Source organism: Caretta caretta, chromosome 13 (genome assembly GCF_965140235.1).
Source record: "Caretta caretta isolate rCarCar2 chromosome 13, rCarCar1.hap1, whole genome shotgun sequence".
NCBI lineage: Eukaryota > Metazoa > Chordata > Testudines > Cheloniidae > Caretta > Caretta caretta.
This window is the reverse complement of record NC_134218.1, coordinates 29271238-29289234: the sequence shown is the minus strand read 5'-3', so window position 1 is coordinate 29289234 and position 17997 is coordinate 29271238. Positions and strand designations below refer to the sequence as shown.

The 17997-nt window shown below is 44.7% G+C and overlaps 1 protein-coding gene across 4 annotated transcripts in view; it reads left to right on the top strand.

The window, feature by feature from the left end:
• Positions 1–17997, top strand: part of TOX2 (TOX high mobility group box family member 2) — a 257019-nt gene that overhangs the window by 23060 nt on the left and 215962 nt on the right. The window contains exon 1 of one of the 4 annotated variants that reach the window (XM_075118844.1): positions 2801–2886. The exons of the other annotated variants lie outside the window; for them this stretch is intronic. The gene's annotated coding sequence lies outside the window, so the exon portion shown is untranslated. Of the gene's footprint in view, positions 1–2800; positions 2887–17997 lie in introns of those variants that run through there. 4 annotated transcript variants of the gene reach the window in all.

Below are 17997 nucleotides of genomic sequence, written 5' to 3'. Positions count from 1 at the left end.
CAACTCGGTCTTGCGGGGCTTGGGCTGCAGGGCTGTGTCATTGCTATGTAGACTTCCGGGCTTGGGCTGCAGCCTGGGCTCCACAACCCTGCAAGGTGGGAGGGTCCCAGGGCCAAGTCTCTCTGACCTTGGCTACTTTAGACCTTTTTTGTAACACTTCCCTCTTTTGCAAGCACTGATTCATCTCTGCTTCCAGTGGTCACGGTGTGAGCTCTATGGGGGGCAGGTTGCATGGGGTCACAGTGAGAGTCCAGTGGGGGGAAGGGGTCCCGTGGTCATAATGGGAGCCATGTGGGGGGCCTGGGGTCACGGTGGGAGAGCTGCAGGGGGCCCGGGGTCAAGGTGGGAGCCCTGTGGGGGGGAGGGGTCACAGTGGGAGCCCTGTATGGGGCAGGGGGCCCGGAGTCACAGTGGGAGCCTTCTGGCCGGGAGGGGACCTGGGGTCACGGTGGGAGCCCTGTGAGGAGAAGGGGGCCCGAGGTCACGGTGGGAGCCCTGTGAGGAGAAGGGGGCCCGAGGTCACGGTGGGAGCCCTGTGAGGAGAAGGGGGCCCGGGGTCACGGTGGGAGCCCTGTGAGGAGAAGGGGGCCCGGGGTCACGGTGGGAGCCCTGTGAGGGGAAGGGGGCCCGGGGTCAGGGTGGGAGCCCTGTGAGGGGAAGGGGGCCCGGGGTCAGGGTGGGAGCGCTGTTGGGGGCTGGTCTGCATTAGTGCTTCCACTCTAGTAGTAGGGCTGTACTGGTGATGGCACAGTCGGGAGTTATCCAGAAGTAGAGTCCAGTGTAGACAACTCAGGGCTGATGGACTGTCTGGTGAGACTGCCAAGGAAGGTGCCAGCTGGGATGGCAGTTTGTTGAGTGGGACCGCTCCACTTGGAAGTGGGCCAGGCTTGCCATCCATTTCACTTAGGCCATCAAACAACCAGTAATAAGTGTGACATTGTCTGGAGCTGAACTGGTGATGCAGAGGACAGTTACTCTGTATTCCAGGCCCACTTCCCCAAGCCATCCAATGTTCTTGTGGCATGTCTTTGAAACCACATACTGTGGAATTAAAACAACTGGAATCCAGAGTCAGTAATTCCTGTACTGAGTAAGCAGCAAAGTAGTAAAAGGTCATGCAAAAATGCCCAGACTTCTCAAATTTCTTGTTGGCCTGGCTTTCAAGCCGTCAAGGAGGGCGTGGCATGCAGGGTGGGTTTATCCCTGGTAGGGACAGAAGTAAAGGGCTAGACTAGTCTGTTTTTATGCTCATAGTTAATGCTGATATCTAGAATGTGGATAAGGCACATTCTGTAACGTAAATAGAGCTGTGATGGAGGATGGACAAAAGCCACAGCAAGGATCATGCTAAAGCCTATATGTATCTGCCAGAGTTTCAGGACTCCTGCAAAGCAGCTCTGTCCAGACCTCCAGTCGTGCTGCCTTTCCCATGCAAATTGTCTGTATCTCCCAGGTAAAACCTGCATGTCAGAGGTGGAGTTCTCTTTGTCAGAACATGTGCTCGGGCTGTTGCTTTGCAGGCAGGTGCCTGGCTATCTGAGGGTTACCTGGCCTGTGCACGAAGAGATATTTGAACCTATTGTACTTGAAAGGCATTGTTGCATTTTTTTGATAATGTGTGAGACAATACAGTAACAATTCTCTGTACTCAAGTGCCTTAAACTCCTCGGGCTGTATCTTCAACTAGTGCAGCTCCATTGAAGTCACTGGAGGATCTGGTCCAGTGAATTGCCTATGCGTTGTGGATTTGCTTATGTTTAACTCTGCTGCAGGAAATCTCACCTCAGATATTTGTTCTAATGAAACTATTGATTTGATCCTTTTGCCACCTTTGTCACAATATCATGATGAATGTATCTGAGTGGCAGATGCTGCTGTTGGAGCACATCAGTTTTGGCGACGAATTAAACGGTTAAATTAAATGTTTCAGCATGCAGGGTAGAGGCTGAGCAAGTTAGAATAATAAAATCCTTTACAATCATTTATCTTTACAAAGTATTTAGTTAATAGATGATGTACAGCTCACAAGGCTTGTAAGGATCTGACATAGGGTATCATAATATTATGATATTTAACAGTGAAAATGACTGCATTATCCACTTACCCCTCTAGCATGGAGGAGGCAACAGCTGAGGCATAAAAATGAATGCCTCAGTATGACAGAGCTAAAATTGAACTTGGCAATTCCCACACGCATGATTCACAGTATTGTGAAGTGAAGCTACTATATAAATCAGCCCTAGTAATCATAGGTTTAAAATTAGTCCGTTACTATTAACTCCGCTATTGTTAACATATGTTGAAGTATTATAAAAGTGAAAGGTATGGAATATTTGAAATGCAGGTTTAAAGTAAACCACTTAGTAAGCTCCCAGTGGGAGGACCTTAAGCTCATACGGAAGTAAGATTTTAGGTGTTCTGAAAAAGGTTTATGAACACATTTAATTGCACACTGCACTCTAATCTTTTGAATGCTTAGCATCCTTTAGAAAGCACCATTTCTTGTGCTCCCAAGACTTTAATATTTTCAGAGTAAAGAGCTGTGACTGAATTTTATTTTTTTCTTTGCAATGGTTTTTTATTTTTTTTTTTATTTTTTGAAGTGCATTGCTTTTTAATTAGAGGCTTTTCAATGCCAGAGGTAGAAAAAAGAAAGCAGCAGGGAAAAAGTTTTAAATCATTATGGGAAGTGGCAGGATGGTTCTGAGCACATCATAGAAATTAACAGCCAGCATGGCTGCTTAAATACTCTTTTTTTCCCCATGTATGATTAACCCAGGAACTTGGTGCCACGGGATAATATGGAAGTGAAGGAGTCTAACAGCATTCAAAGAAGGATCATTATTTGCTTCACAGCTGCCACAAGACTCCTCAGAGGGTTAAACGGTAACCAAGAAGTCTCTCACTTTTTGGGTGGAGGTCTGGGAGAGGTTGTGTTTAAGCTGTGGGGGACTCTGAAGGGTGCTTAGGCGTGTGGACGGTGGGTTCCAGCTCTCAGAAAGGAATGCTAGACACAGAGTTTGCACCCCGAGACTGTGTCTAGGAACCTCAAGACTGGGGCAGTGGCTGGACTCTGTTCAGGAGCCAAAGGCTTAAAACGCCTGGGGATCCAGTGGCTGGGCTTCCTCACAGGTCCCGATTCCTCTCGACCACTCATCAGACTGCAGTAACAGTGACATATCAAGCTTTAACAAATGTGTGTTTGTTGATAACCTTGGTCAGCTTTTGAAGAAGGGAATGAACGTGCTACTTTCTCACTGCAGCAGTTCGAGCCCCTCTTCGTGGGCTTCCTGCCTTTCTCTATAGGAGGTGCTGCCAGTCCTGCGCTTTGCATGGACACTGTTCAAGGCCCTTGAGGTGCGGGTAGGTTTTGTTGCCAATGTTCAGCTGCCTTTGAGTAATTTCAGATGGGTAGGGTATAATGTGGAGTTGTAGGAGTAGGAGATGAAAATGCCCTGTTAGATCTTGCAGTCCCTCTCTCTGGGGCCAATGCAGGCCTTACAAGACATTTTCTAGTACTTATTAGTTTTAAATGTCTCCCAATCAATAGGGTTTCTGTCACTTCCCCTGAGAGGCTATTACATGTTCTGATGGTTTACTATCCAGGTGTTTTTCCTGCTATTTAGTTTACATTTTCCTGTACTTAATTTCATCCCATTACTTCCAGCTGGGCCCTGGTACATAAATAATTCCTCTCTATCCATGGCATTTACACCAGTCAAATGTTTGTAATAAGTAGTTAGTATCTCTCTCTCTCTCTCCTGCCCCATTTATACTGCACTCATCACTATGGTATCTGAGCACCTTGTCAATTCTAAAATAAACACAGTGAGAATCTCTGTATCTTTCTCGTCATCCTCCTCTCTCCCCTTCACTGTCATTTTGACCTGCTATATGTACCCATAGCTCTTTAACAGCCAAATTCTGTTTGCCTTGAATCATTTGCAACCTCACTGAAGTCAGTGGAGTAGCACAAAATGTAAATCAGCACAGAATGAGTCCTTTAGTGTATGTCTACACTGCAGTTAAAAACGTGTGGCTGACTCAGTCTCGCGGGGCTTGGGCTCAGGGGCTGTTTAACTGAGGTGTACATCTTCAGGCTCAGGCTGTAGCCTGGACTCTAGGATCCTGTGAGGTGGGAGGATCCCAGAGATCTGTCTGTGAACGTCTACGCTGCAGTTAAGCACCCCCTTAGCCTGAGTCAGCGGACATGAGAGAGCTGTGGGTGTCTAATTGCAGTGTAGACATACCCTTAGTCTTTCCTTATAAATCAGTCCCCTACGCCTGCTATTTTTTAACACAGCGCTCTCATTTGATATTCTGCAGGGACCATTACCGCACTGGCTGGGAGATAGGTCTCATCTAGCTCATCAGGTTTTTTCCTGCCTCTATACATTTTACTATGAGGAAATAAAATCTGAGGTGTGCTCATGGAGCAATGGCAGAACCAGACTCCTTTACTGGTTTGTGTGCAAGTTACAGACAGAAAAGTGCATTGTTAGTCTCTTCAAAGTGCAGGCTAATCAGATTAAAGGAATGAAAAATTAACAAGGAGAATTGGAAATCAGGGCTGTTTTGGTGTCATACTTGATCGCTGCCCAGACTTGATTACAAAATGTTAGTTGCTGTATCGTTTGATTAAGGTTCAAGACTTTGAAGGTCACTGTGAACAGACAAGTTTGTTGTTGTTATATTAGGAACTTTGTATTTTGGAAACGTGCTTTATTTGTCACAGTAGTAACAAGGCATTACCTTATCATTCAGAGATAAACTTTGCCGCATTCTGTTAAAAGGGCTTGAAATATATGATTTTTCTATTGCCGGTTAAATTGCTCCCACACTCCCAATAGCATAAAATAAAGTTGCAAAAGAGCTTATCAATACATTTAACATGATCTATTGAAAATATATTTTTGAGTTTGTGGAAATGAGCTACAAATGAAAAGTAACTCAAAAAGCAGGAAACATGCCTGTAACGAGGAAAAAGCTGTCACTGGCATTGTGAAGAAAGAGGTGTATAAATAGGGCATTGGGTTAGAAAGCAGGAAACCTGTGTGCTGTGGGTTTTACTTGGAATTTCTTCTGGTGGCCTAAGATAAGATTGTTAACCCTTTTCTCTGTAGACAGCTGTACGTGCTCATTTAGAGGCTCTGTTTTGGCTTGCAGGGCGGTCTGAGTAATTTAACAGTTTGAAAATGTGGCCATTGAATCAATCATCAGTATGTGGTTTTCATGTTTGGGAAGGGCCTCTTTGTCAAGAAGACTAGATTTCTCAATATTATCTCTGTTGTATTATTTAGCTCTATCCACACCCTGGGAAAAAACAATCGCACAGCCCAAAGGGCCAGTTGCATAAAGTAGAGGGGTATACTTCATAGGCTATGATTGCAATGTGCACTGTGGATGTGTGGAGCAATATTGACAACCAAAACTTTAAGAGCCATGTTATGTTTCTGCATACACGAAGAGCAAACAGTTACTTTCAGTAAGAATGAGCTTTACTGTATATCAAGAGTAAACCCAAGAAAGACCAAAGTAAAGTCTCCATGGAAGCGTTCATGGCAGGGGTGGCCAACCTGTGCCTGAGAAGGAGCCAGAATTTACAAATGTGCATTGCCAAAGAGCCAGAGTAACACGTCAGCAGCCTCCCGTCAGCTCCCCCTCCCGCCCCCAGTGTCTCCCACCTGCCAGCAGCACCGCCGATCAGCACCTAACCCTCCATCCCTGCGCTTCCCACCCGCCATGATCAGCTGTTTTGTGGTATGCAGGAGGCTGGGGGGCGAGGAAAGCAAGGGCACAGAAGACTCAGAGGAAGGGGCTGGGGCCTTGGGGGAAGGAGTGGAATGGGGCCGGGGCCTGGGGCAGAGCCAGGGGTTGAGCAGTGAGCACCCTGTAGCACACTGGAAAGTTGGCGCCTGTAGCTCCAGCCCTGGAGTTGACGGCTATGCAAGGAGCCGCATATTAACCTCTGAAGAGCCGCATTTGGCTCCAGAGCCACAGGTTGGCCACCCCTGGTTCATAGTGTGTGGGAATCCTTAGTAACAGTGTCCACTGAACTGAAAACAAAATGGCTGCTAGTTGCTGCACATAAGTGTCCTGTGAGATTTAAAATTGCAGTACTCAGAAAACACAGGGATGACAGTTACTGAGCCAAATAACACCAGAGGACTTTGCACTCCTTATTCTGCACACCCCCATGCCTTATTTGCATGCACAAAAGTCCATATTTTGAGTTTCTAATGGGCTTTTATGCACCCCACACACTAAGTAAGGGACTAGATGCAAAAGTCTGACTTTGCATGTACACATGCAGAGTTTTGCGCACCACCTTTTCACATGTTTGGCCAAATTTTCAGAGAGCAAAATTGTTGAGATTAGATCTCTCAAATGTGACTTCGGTGAAGAAAACATCTATCAATGTGTCCATAAATAAGGCACTATAGAGAGTCCCACCTGTGACTGGACTTATGCAATTTATATTATGTGACAGGAAAAAATATTCTCAGAGCATAATGTGAAATGATTGGTCCAAATGTCTTTTTGGACACTTTGTCCAATGGAGTCATTTTTGTGTAGATGATGCTGTCATGATTTATAGCTCTGGAATAGCGCACTCTGTCTTTCATGGTTAATTTTTCAGCATTGCAGGAGTCTGATTTGCACTTGGTGATGTGAGGAGAAATTGCCTCTGGAATGGAAGCCGCTTCTCTTCCCTGTCACTCAGGCATCTCCCTTTACATTAGGTTTCATGATGGTTCCCAGTTCCTAGAAGTGACACCCGCATTGCTCTGTTGATCAGCCAGTGGGGATGCTGAAAAAGTGAGACATCTGGCATCCTTCTCGTAACGCATCGTCTCTGTAGCATGCCTGGTGGAGGGTTGAGATTTCTGCTCTACTCTCCAGTGAGGCCTTCCCAAGAGGCAGCACTGTGTATTGTCATTGTGCCAACAACCCAGATAAATTAAACTTTGAACGACAACGGAACTTCATGTTTATTACCCAGTAACATAGATGGGAAAATGATCCCCCAAGAGGTGCTTAGGGACTTTATTTTATTTAGGTTTTAGGATGTAATTAATGTACATTTTTCTTTAGCAGTTGATAGTTTGAGTAATAGATCTAATGGGACCAAATCTCTCACTGGTGTAAGAGGGGGCAGCCCTTGCCAAAGTCAATACTTTCAGTTCCTCAGGCTTCCAAAACTCTGGTTCTAATTCTGAAATAAGTCATTACTGTATTTGACCTTATAATAAAACAACATACGGATAATATGATTACCCTGAGCTGCCAAATTCTGCTCTCAGTCACAGATGATGTAAATTTTTGGTCTGGGGAGCTATTTCAGACTTACACAGGTTTGGCACAGTCTGAAATCAGATAACTTAATTTTTTTTTTAAATTCCACAATATTTCTGATTCCTGTGTGTTTATCATAAAACAAACACTTCATTTGTGTCATCTGAGGTAGCTTCATAACAAAATTAACTGAGCTACAGGGAGCTCTTGAGCCAGCAGAGATTTGTCTTGTGATTTAAATACTGAGAAGCAGGAGACTGAGGTTCTGTTCCCCACTCTGTATGACCTTGTGCATGTCTGTTACCCTCTCTCTGCCTCCGTTCACCCAACTGTGAAAAGGAGAGGAGAATACTTCCCTGCCTGGGGTTAGTGAGAATTAATTAATTATTGTAAAGTGAATTCAAATCCTCCAGTGGAAATTGCCTAGTGTTTTCGTTATTTACTTTTCTGTGATTTCCCTTTCTCCTCTTCTGCAGTATCACCATGAATTACTTGTGGTTTTTTTTAGGGCAGTTACAAGTGGCAAACTCAGAAGCCTAGCGATTGGTTTATTGCAATTAAAAGGGTTCTAAATGTGCATTTATACAAAAAGCCCAGAAGCTCAGGTTAGCTGGCATGGATTTGGCACCATTGGCTGGGCTTCTCACTCTGGTTATAGTGTACACTGAGACCGAATCATTGGCATTAGTGAGGATACTGAAGCTTCACACTGGTGTAGCTAGAAGCAGAATTTGTCTTTGTGTCCTGCCATTGAAGGTGCATGAGGTTTGTTCTGTGTGGTTTATTGCAGAGAATCATTCTGATGTTCTTACCAGTAGTTTTGTTTCCTGTTGTGTCTGAGTTGCTGTCGAGTGAGTTCCCTGCACCTTCTGTTTCTCCCTGGGCTGTTTGCATGACAGGTGTTTGCTAAGCATATGATAAATATTGAAGGGGAGGGGGAGGAAAAGCCATTTTTCTTTTTCTTTTCTCTTTGCAATTCAAAAATTTGTTTTGCTTCAGTCATTTTTAGTTTGGTAAAAACCACAGTTTGATTCAGCATTTACCAAGGTCAAGATGTGGGTTTAGGAGAATGTAGAGAATCTGAATATTTCCAAGCATTAGTAGCATAATAGAATTTTGGGAAATTATTGGTGTGCATGGGAGCACTGGGTAACTCACTGAAATCACTGCAGTTACACTATTTTTAATTGTGTTAATTGCATTCAGTATGTATGGGTTAGGCAAAGACCTTTTCAGGGATGGCTTGGTCCTGCTTCAGTGCCTATGGGTCAGCCAAGGGTGGGGCCCCATTGTGTCAGGCACTGCACAAACACAGAGTGGTAGAGAGACCCTGCTTACAGTCTAAATAGTCAAGACAGATCCAGGGTGAGGGAAGGGGAAGGATAACGCCTGCAGAGTTAGGGGTCTACTTAAATCGCAGAGAAATCACACATTTTTCGTGGGTTGGTCATGGCATAAATAGCAAATTTTGCGGATGTGTTCATACAGTATATATACAAGTACTGTACTGTTACATTTAAAGGTCACCCTGGACAATGGAATCTGCTAAATTGGGGATTCTCAAACTTTTTTTGCTGGGACTCCCTTTGAAAATATTTCAGGCTGTGACAACCCCTCCCCCAAGTAGTGACAACTCCCCTGCATATCATGCCACCCTTACTTCTGTGCTGCTGCTGGCGGCAGCGCTGCCTTCAAAGCTGCGCACCTGGCCAGCAGCTGCTGCTCTCTGACCGCCCAGGTCTGAAGGCAGCGCAGGAGTAAGGGTGGCAATACTGCGACCCCTTTTGGGTTGAGACCCCCAGTTTGAGAAACACTGTGTACTTTTGTATATACTATAGGGTAAAAGTCCACAAAAGACCAGATTTCACGGGGCAGACCAGATTTGACTGTCTGTGATGCATTTTTCACAGCCATGAATTTGGTAGGGCTCTATGCAGAGTGAACGGTGTGATGGCAGCAAATGGCATATTAGTGCCAAAATTATTCTTTTGGAAGGGGATGTGTTTCGGTAGGAGGGGTTCAGCTGACTGGAAAGAAAAGGAAGAGTGAGTGGGGAAGGGCAAGTGAGAGGACGGTAAGAGGGAGAGGTGTGGAGTGAAGTTGAGATGAAGAGACTGCGAGGGAAGGGGTGCAAGAGGATCAGAGCAAACAGTCAATCAGCACAGGGCAGAGAAAGCCAAGTCAGAGCCACAGGAAGTTTTACGAAGGCCCAAGGTCCCTGCCTTGGTTGCTTTCTGCTCCTAGTGGCTAGAGTCTCTTGCTGGCTTCTTTCTGCAGGGTTCTCCCAAACCCACATGATGCCGGGGGAGGCACCATCTGGATTCTAATGTCTGATTGTGTCAATGAGGTCGGAGTCAGGTCTGTAGGGCCTAAAAGCTGTATTTAGAGTGTGGAGGGAGAAACCAGGGAAGGATCCTGCTATTTAGTGCATCCTCTAGTAAAACTGCATGTGTTAGGGTCTGTCTACACTGCAGTTGTGGGGTCTGATTGCAGCTTCAAGCTGTTTTTCTGGATATGTTCCCCAACCATAATGCATTTCCCTGACCCTGTGTGTCTGTAGTTCCCGCATTAAAAGCAATGTAGCTACAGCAGAGGAGTTTGTCCTGATGCCCCCTGGAGTTCTCTTTGGGGTGGTGCAACTCCTCACCATTCACAATGCTGGGCTCTGGCTGTATTTCTTTAGAGAGTTTTCAGAGTTTTGTCCATCTGTAAATGTCCCAGGCAATGGACCTTCATTTGGGAGACTATTGTGCAGCCTAACAGCTCTCATCATGAGGAAATATTTCCTTAAAATTGACTTCTGCTCAGTTTCATCTCATTACTGCTGTTTAGGGTAACAAAGGGGATAACTAGCTCCTTTGTGTACTCAAGCATTGTGTGTGAACCACAAAGCTCATTTTTCCAAGGGAACAGAGGGCTTTTAAAAAAACTCCATGAAATGAAATCCCTGGATTTCAAATGGAATATTTCTCCGACATAGAGCCTTTGCGTCGAGATTCTCCGCTGTTGTAAATCAGCATAGCTCCACTGATCCCTGGATTATTCTGTATTTTACACCCTCCCCTTTCTGTTTGATTACCTGGCAGCAGAGGAAGGGCCCCTGGTGTGTGTATCCAGGGGCCCAGACGGTGTTGCTTTAACATGCAGGTTCTGTCTCTGCACCCACAGACTGACATCTTATTTGTATCTGTTGCTGTGCTACAAGGTAAATGCTGGTGTGCCTTGTAATCTCCCAAACTTTCACTATCACTTTGCCCTTATTAGTGTTATCAAACGTTTAAGAAAAAACAAAAAGCGATTCTGACACATGCTCACACGTTTGGAATGTTCTTGTGTCCATGGCTGCCTGCTGATCTTTAGCTGCTGGGCCTCCTGTCTCGCTGTGTTGTTCCCATTATGCTGGTCGCAGGGTGACTGGCCCTTAAGGGTGAGTTAGGGCCAGTGCTTCTATGCTGGATCAGCACACCCCTAGTTTGGGCCACTTAATTAAGTTTAAAAGAAGGGCACCGGACTTTCATAAAAGCTTGAGTGCCTCCTGGAAAGCAGTCTGATTGTAGTAATTAACCCTAGCTGTGAGGAGGGAAGCAGAAAGAGAAATAAGGGGAATTGGGGACTTACAAGCGGAGTGGAAGGACAAAGGTGCTGCTGGAGAGCGCTGCCCGATGCAGTCAGGGTCAGTGAAGGGCCAAGAGGACAGAGACTGAGCTCCGGAAAAACGACTCTTTGGAGCGGCCTGGAATTGTGTGGGAGAAGCCCAAGAGAAGGGCCCTGGGAAGCTCCTGCTGCCCTGAAGTGAACAGGGCTTGGAAGTAGCCAAGGAGACTGGAGTTTATGTTCGGTGAGTTTAAAGTCTAAAGAGGAGAGGGCTGGGCAAATAGCTGAGGAGGCTGGAGTTTATGTTCAGTGTTGAATAACCTAATACGACCTCTGGGGAGAAGAACCACCTTTGCCCAGATGGAGAGACTTGGGGAGACTGAACTTGGTGCCCCTGGGAGGTGGGATTTGTGCTTTGATTTGTGGTGTGTCAATACACCGGCCCTGAGAACGGGGTTTTGTAGCTTCACCCTGGCCGCCCTGGTGTGTTGAAGTGTCCCAGAAGAGATGCTGCAGAGCCACTGGTGACTGGTAGGGTGTGCTGACAGCAGGACTCTGCCATTGACAGTGCCCATGAGGTGAATAAAGGAGACTGTTGACATGCTGCTCTCTGCTTACAATGTGGCGTTGGGAACAGATTGAATTTGCCTCCCACATGTGTACTCAATTACTGCTACTGGGCCCCTTGGAGGCTTTGCACCCTGAGGAACATACTGTATGCCCGTGCTGTGCCAGCCAGGCTTTCATCAGAATTGTCACTGTCCTGGCAAGCAGGATTCTTTCCGTGTCCTCGGGCTGGGATGTCTGAATGCCCAGCCATGGTCTGGGGAGCAGCAGTAAAACTGATGGGCAAGGGGCAGATATAGCAAAGGGGAGGCCAGGAGGGTATTTTGGAGAGCAAACCACACATCATTTAGAAACGGGCTAATGGCTGCATGTTTCCTATATTTGCTTCAGTTTTAGACACACAACATTTCTCCCCAGCCCAACCTTTCGGCTCCCAGACACCAGGGCTTTGGCTCAAGCTGGCCCCCTCCCTGTTTTACTTCAGTCTTCCAACAAAATGGGGGGAGGGATAGCTCAGTGGTGTGAGCATTGGCCTGCTAAACCCAGGGTTGTGAGTTCAATCCTTGAGGGGGCCATTTAGGGATTTGGGGCAAAAATTGGGGATTGGTCCTGCTTTGAGCAGGGGGTTGGACTAGATGACCTTCTGAGGTCCCTTCCAACCCTGATTTTCTATGTTTCTATTAAAATATGATTTTCTACCTACTGGTTACACCTGATTCCTCCTGGCTCCTCAGAAAGACACATTTCATCCCATGGGGACTACTGAAGTCACTCACCCCCAATGAGGATGGGGCAGAAACTGGCATGACCCAGGGAGTTATGGGCTCAGTGTGTCCTTCATCCTTGTTTAATTCTGTGAAGTCAGTGGAGTTACATCAGGGATGAGTTTGGCTCAGTGGCTTTGCATGGATGTAACTGAAGATAAAACAGAGCTTACTATGTCAAAATGGCACAACTTCAGCTGATGATATTGGCTATTCAGTATCAGAGTGTAACCTTAAAGAAGCTATAGGTGAGATTCCAACTTTGTAATATAGGGTATGTCTATACTGCAAAGAAAAACCGACTGCATCTAGTCTGAGCCTGGGTCAATTGACTCAGACTCTGAGGTTTGGCCCTGTGGATTTTTCTTTGCAGTGTAGACATGCCTATGGTTATCATTGTTGGGAGGCCCCAAACTTGACCTATGTTTGCAAAGTCTATGCAACTCTTTTTCTTCCTGAAAACAAATGCATCCGTACTCTTTCTTTCTAAAAAAGAACAACAATAATCAATGCCAGTAACCCAGCTGCACTGCTAAGCATCCTTGCGAAACAGCATCCATGTGACTGGAAATTTGCAAGGAAGGGGAGAAAAAATTATTAGAAAATGAATGTCAATTTTAAGCTTTCCTAGAGTATTCTAAGTGACCCCTAACATGATGAAAAATATTTGGAAAGGGTGCTCTTTCGCTGTTCTACATTTTCCCTCAGAGAGAGACAAAATGGTAGTTCCAATTACTGTAGTACAAAATATTTGGGATGGCTAAATTAGACTTGAGTAGAATGGTCTTTGCTCAGGTTAGCAAGGCAACACAATGGGGCTTGATTCTTCTCTCATTGACAATGCCATCCATTGGTTGTGTCTCCATGGAAGGTAGTGGAATTAAATTGGTGTAAAACCAGTGTAAGCGAAGTGAGTGGAAGGCCTGGTGTCTCCTGTGAGGTGGAAATAGTTTCTCTGGGTATTGTTGCATTGGCAACCACATGAAATGGACTCCTTTGAAGGCAAGCTGTAAGCCTTCCACTTGCATGTACAGGACATAGGGCTGAATCTCCATTGAGGTCAATAAAGTTACACCTGGAATTAATTCATCTTGTGGGATTAACCTGTCCCTAATGTGTTTAGGAATTAGGAAACTGTCTGTGAACTGCTCTCTATACCATTAGGATCCACCGTGTAACTCCCATCATGTTGAATAGTACTTACTCAGATGAGTACTCCCGTGGAACGGTAGTCACCTGAGTACATACTAGTCAGTTGGAGTAAGACGGCTATGGACTGGCCTTGAACAATTACCCCTTCAATTTTTCACAGTAGGACATGGGTTTTAGCTGAATTAATTCTCATTAAAATACGTAGGAATTGCAGCACTAAACCTTCTGAGCTGTGCTTCAGAGACAGCTGTCTTATTTTCCAGTTGCAACTTGCTGCTGCTGAGCTCACCCCCAGCCTTGAAGGAAACAAGCAGAACCAAGTGATCTTTATCTCTCTCTCTCTCTCTCTCACACACACACTCACACACACACACACACACACACACAAATGTGCTTTTACTTCTCATTTGAAACAAAAACAAAAGATGAATGCACCAGAAACTTCAGAGCACACAAGCATAAGTGGCTTTGGTTTTTGTTCTGAACTAGTTACATCTATCTGATTAATTGTTTTCTAAAGACAGCTGACTTTCCATTTCATAGTGAACATGCAGTGATTGGTAGGCATGCAGTCAGTTGCACAATACAGATTCACATGAGTTTTTAAAAGGAACCATTTCTGCACATTCTAAAATTATACTGTTCACCAGCTAATGACATTAATAGCCACATTTAGACTCCACGTAAGCAAGTGCAGCTCCACTGAATTCACTGAAACCAGAATCCACATATGCTAGGTCTGGATTTGACCTGGTGTGTAAATGCTGAATTGTTAAAAAGGCTTCTTATTTTAGTGCATACGAAAATTTCAATGTTTTAATGCAGGGAGTTGGGAAATGTTGTTGAGTGATAGAGAGAGCAGGAGACCAGCTGTCAGGATTCTTGGTTTCTATACATAGCTCAACCCACAGTGTGACCTTGCCAAATCACTTAGGCTGAGATTTCAAGAGGTTCTTAAAGGAGTTAGGTGCCCAGTGCCCCTTGAGTTAAGTGGAAGTTGGGTACCTAAGTCCATTAGGTACCTTTGAAAATCTCAGCCTTAATCTCTTAGGACTTCAGTTTACCCATCTGTACAAAGGCAACAATATGTATTTGCCTCCAAGGGTGTTGTGTAGCTTAGTGTGTGAAAAATGCTTTGAGATTGATGGATGGAGGCACTAGATCCACTGAGGGTTAAATTAAATGGTTCTTTTGAGCCATTTTAGCAACCATCGCTGATAGCAGTGGGAGAGATGCATGTGTACACAACTCAAGGGGAAACTAGAGTCTTGACTTTCCACGTTTAGTGTTTGAGCTGCATAATGCATTTTGCTACATACTACTTTTCCTTTTCCATTGCATTTTTGGGTCACTTTCACAATTGTTTGTGTGTTGTGTTGCTAAGTATACAGCAATTGGCATTGTCAGGGCTGATCATCTGACATTGTTTTGACAGCTTACAGTTGCAGCAGCACACATGAATAGTCTATGACATAACTCAGACATTTTGGCTTATGCATGATTATAGGGTTGTGTTCACTTTTCTGTGAGGCATCAGATATTGACCATTTCCAGTAGGAGGATACTGGGCTAATTGGTCTGATCTGTCAAATACCGTGTACAAGATTAACTGAAACTAGAATTACTTGACTGCAAGACAAACGTAGGCAAAGGATACAGCATATACATGCCTAGGGTGTATCAGGAGATGAAGCTGAAGAACAAGTATCTTTAGCACATGAGAAACAGACAATCTGTAATATGTTTGCCCATGTTTACATTCCACTATCAAAATGGTGTAACACGCTGGCAGTGTTTACCTGAACCACTCTACCTTGTCAGCAAGTGTTGATCTTGCTGGGAAAATTTTAAATAAATTCTGCTGACTCGTGAAGGCAGGTGGCTCATTACGTCAGGTGGGAGTACCTCTCTAAAGAGAAAACCTGATTCTCTGCTGCCCTGCACCTGTGTAGTCATTTAAACCTGGGCAAAGAGGGTGTAAAATGCTACAATTCTAATGAAACATCAGTACCTGTCTGAGTCCTGTCTGCACTGCTGCTTCCAGCATTGCCCCCACCAATGGAAAACTGAATCCTAATTTAACCCATCTAAATGCAGACCTACGGCCTGATTTTGATCTCACATTGGTTTTACACCGGTGAAGGTCCATTTACTTCAATTGACTCCTGATTTACATTGGACTGTAATCAGAATGAAGCCCCTATCTATTTGTCGTATGCACTGGACATAATCCCTTCGCTAAGTTTTCTGCTTTTTCATTAGCATTTCAATATGACAGAGGACAGCACGGCCAAGTTATTCCAACTGTGCAGTTACAGTATTCTGTGTCTACGTGTAACCTTTCAATCCTGCCCACAGTGTGAAAGCCAGATAGTTATGCAACTCTGAGCCTTTGCTCGCTCAGTTCATTTCCATTCGGAAGAGAATGGCGGTTGATCTATAAATGGCATCTAGCTTCAAAGAAACTTATCTTCATGTTGTCAGACAAATAGGAGTTTTCTAAGAGTATAAACATAACATCCTCAGATGAGATTCTCTCCAATTATGAGACCCCTGTGAAAGTGCATCATTCTTGCAGATTTCCAACTGCCCTTCTCACTTAAAGCAAAACCAAAAGTGATTTTGAGTCAGGCCTACAGCCAATATAAATCAGAGGACACACACAGTCGTGCTGAGTTGATGAATTAATTATACACCTGTAATAGGGCTGGTCACGTTGTTCATTACATGTGATACTCTCTTTTGAATTTAGCCCTTTTTTTCTGTTCATGAGTTGCTTACAAACAAACATTGATATTTTTACTGAATCTGTATGCTTTGCGTAATTGTTTGAGGAGCAGTTTATTATGTGAATGAATTTGTCTATTTGTTTGCACACTGTTCACTTTGGTTATTTGCTGTTTGCAGCGTGATTGATGCTCAGATGTATAATTGAGTGACTGTTTGCCTGAACATTCGCAAATGACAAGGGGCATGAAGAGAGCTTGAGTGAATATTCACAAACCCTGTTCTGTTGCAGTCAACCAGCACTAGACCCCACTAGGTTAGGTAAAAAGTTAAATCACTTCCAGGAATGAGGGAAAGAGCCAATAACTCATTAAAGCCCTTCCTTTACAGTCTTTTAAGATGTATGCTCCCTCATAGTTACTGGTCTAACCTCACCTCTGACCCATCCTGGTCTCTTTGAGAACCCCGCACCCCCTTCACACACACACACCTCAGGCCATCACCTTTCTTGGGATGAAATCGCACCTTTCTCCCACTATCAGACAGGGCCATGGGTTGCAGGCCCCTGTGTATCAGCTGTGTCCGACATATGTGCAGTACTTGCAGTTTTCTCTGCTCTCTGGGAGCAATGACAGTGGTGCCCAGTGACTAGACAGCCTTTTTAAGGCAAAGTATTATTTATTAGAGCTAAAGCATTTCAGAGGAAAACACATCTTAAAGCAATAAAACACACGTTACGTATGTCTGTCTTACCAGGTGGCTAGCCATCTTCCACATGGCGATCCTGATGGATCTCAGCTTCTTACAGACCCCCTGAGACCTCTAGGATCCGGAGGGCATAGTCTGTCCCCTTAACTCTCAAACCATTTCTCTCTCCCAGCCTAAAGGGGAGAGTCCTTTAAAAGCTGCTTAGTCCTTTTGTGCGTCTCTCTCTGCCCCCACTTTCCCCTGAGACCCAGTCATTTTTTAACTGTTTTACAGCCCTTTGATCTGTTAGGTCTCAGTTGGGTGTCCTCAGCTAGGGGCCTGGAAGTATGTCATTGTCCTGTAATTGCTTTCTTATTTGTTCTTCCCACAGGCCCCCACTAAGCTAGAACAATGCGTTCACATACAGGAATGTACACTTATAACCCAACGTATAATAACTTCACTTCACCTCACCTAGCCAGGACACACACTGTGTTTATAGAATTATTACATCTCAGTATTCTTACGTTACATGCAATTCCATGACTGTCACAGCTCCTTCTTCCATTGCTGATGGATGTCCCCACAGATTAGTTCCACTGGGCACTATGAGGAAAAACTCAAAATCTGGCAATGAAGGGCTGTGAATTTCCATTCTGAGCTGCCCTATTATTGTGAAGACAGCGCACCCATGCTGCCACGTGGAGTATGTAGGATTCAGAATTTCCTCCATTTATGGGAGATGGGGTTTTGCTGCACTTGGGTGGCTCTCAGTCCAGATATCTGATGGAAGACATGTTCTACACACAGTTTTTATGTTGATTTAAGTATTTCAGTTTCAGCTGTGATTTTTATATCAATATAGCTAAATGAATATAGCCCTGGGTGGGGACTTGGCTATACCATTTTAAGCACTTTTATAGCATTATAACTGTCAACACTCGGGGTTATTGTTAAAGTAGCATAGCAGTTTCTAAAATGGTGCAAAAACGGTGCAGATAAACCCAAAGGTGCCTCACATTGTGGGATCTGGTATAGTTGTTGCTGGGTGTTCTCCCTTGCTAGGGCTTGGAAGCCTGCACTCAGTCATTGGCTGGACAGATGTGTAGACAATGTCCAATAATAATTAGGGTTCCCTGAGCAGAGCCCAGACCTAGCAACCAAAGAATGTAAAGGGCATTCGCTTACATTCAATCACAATGCAACTGAG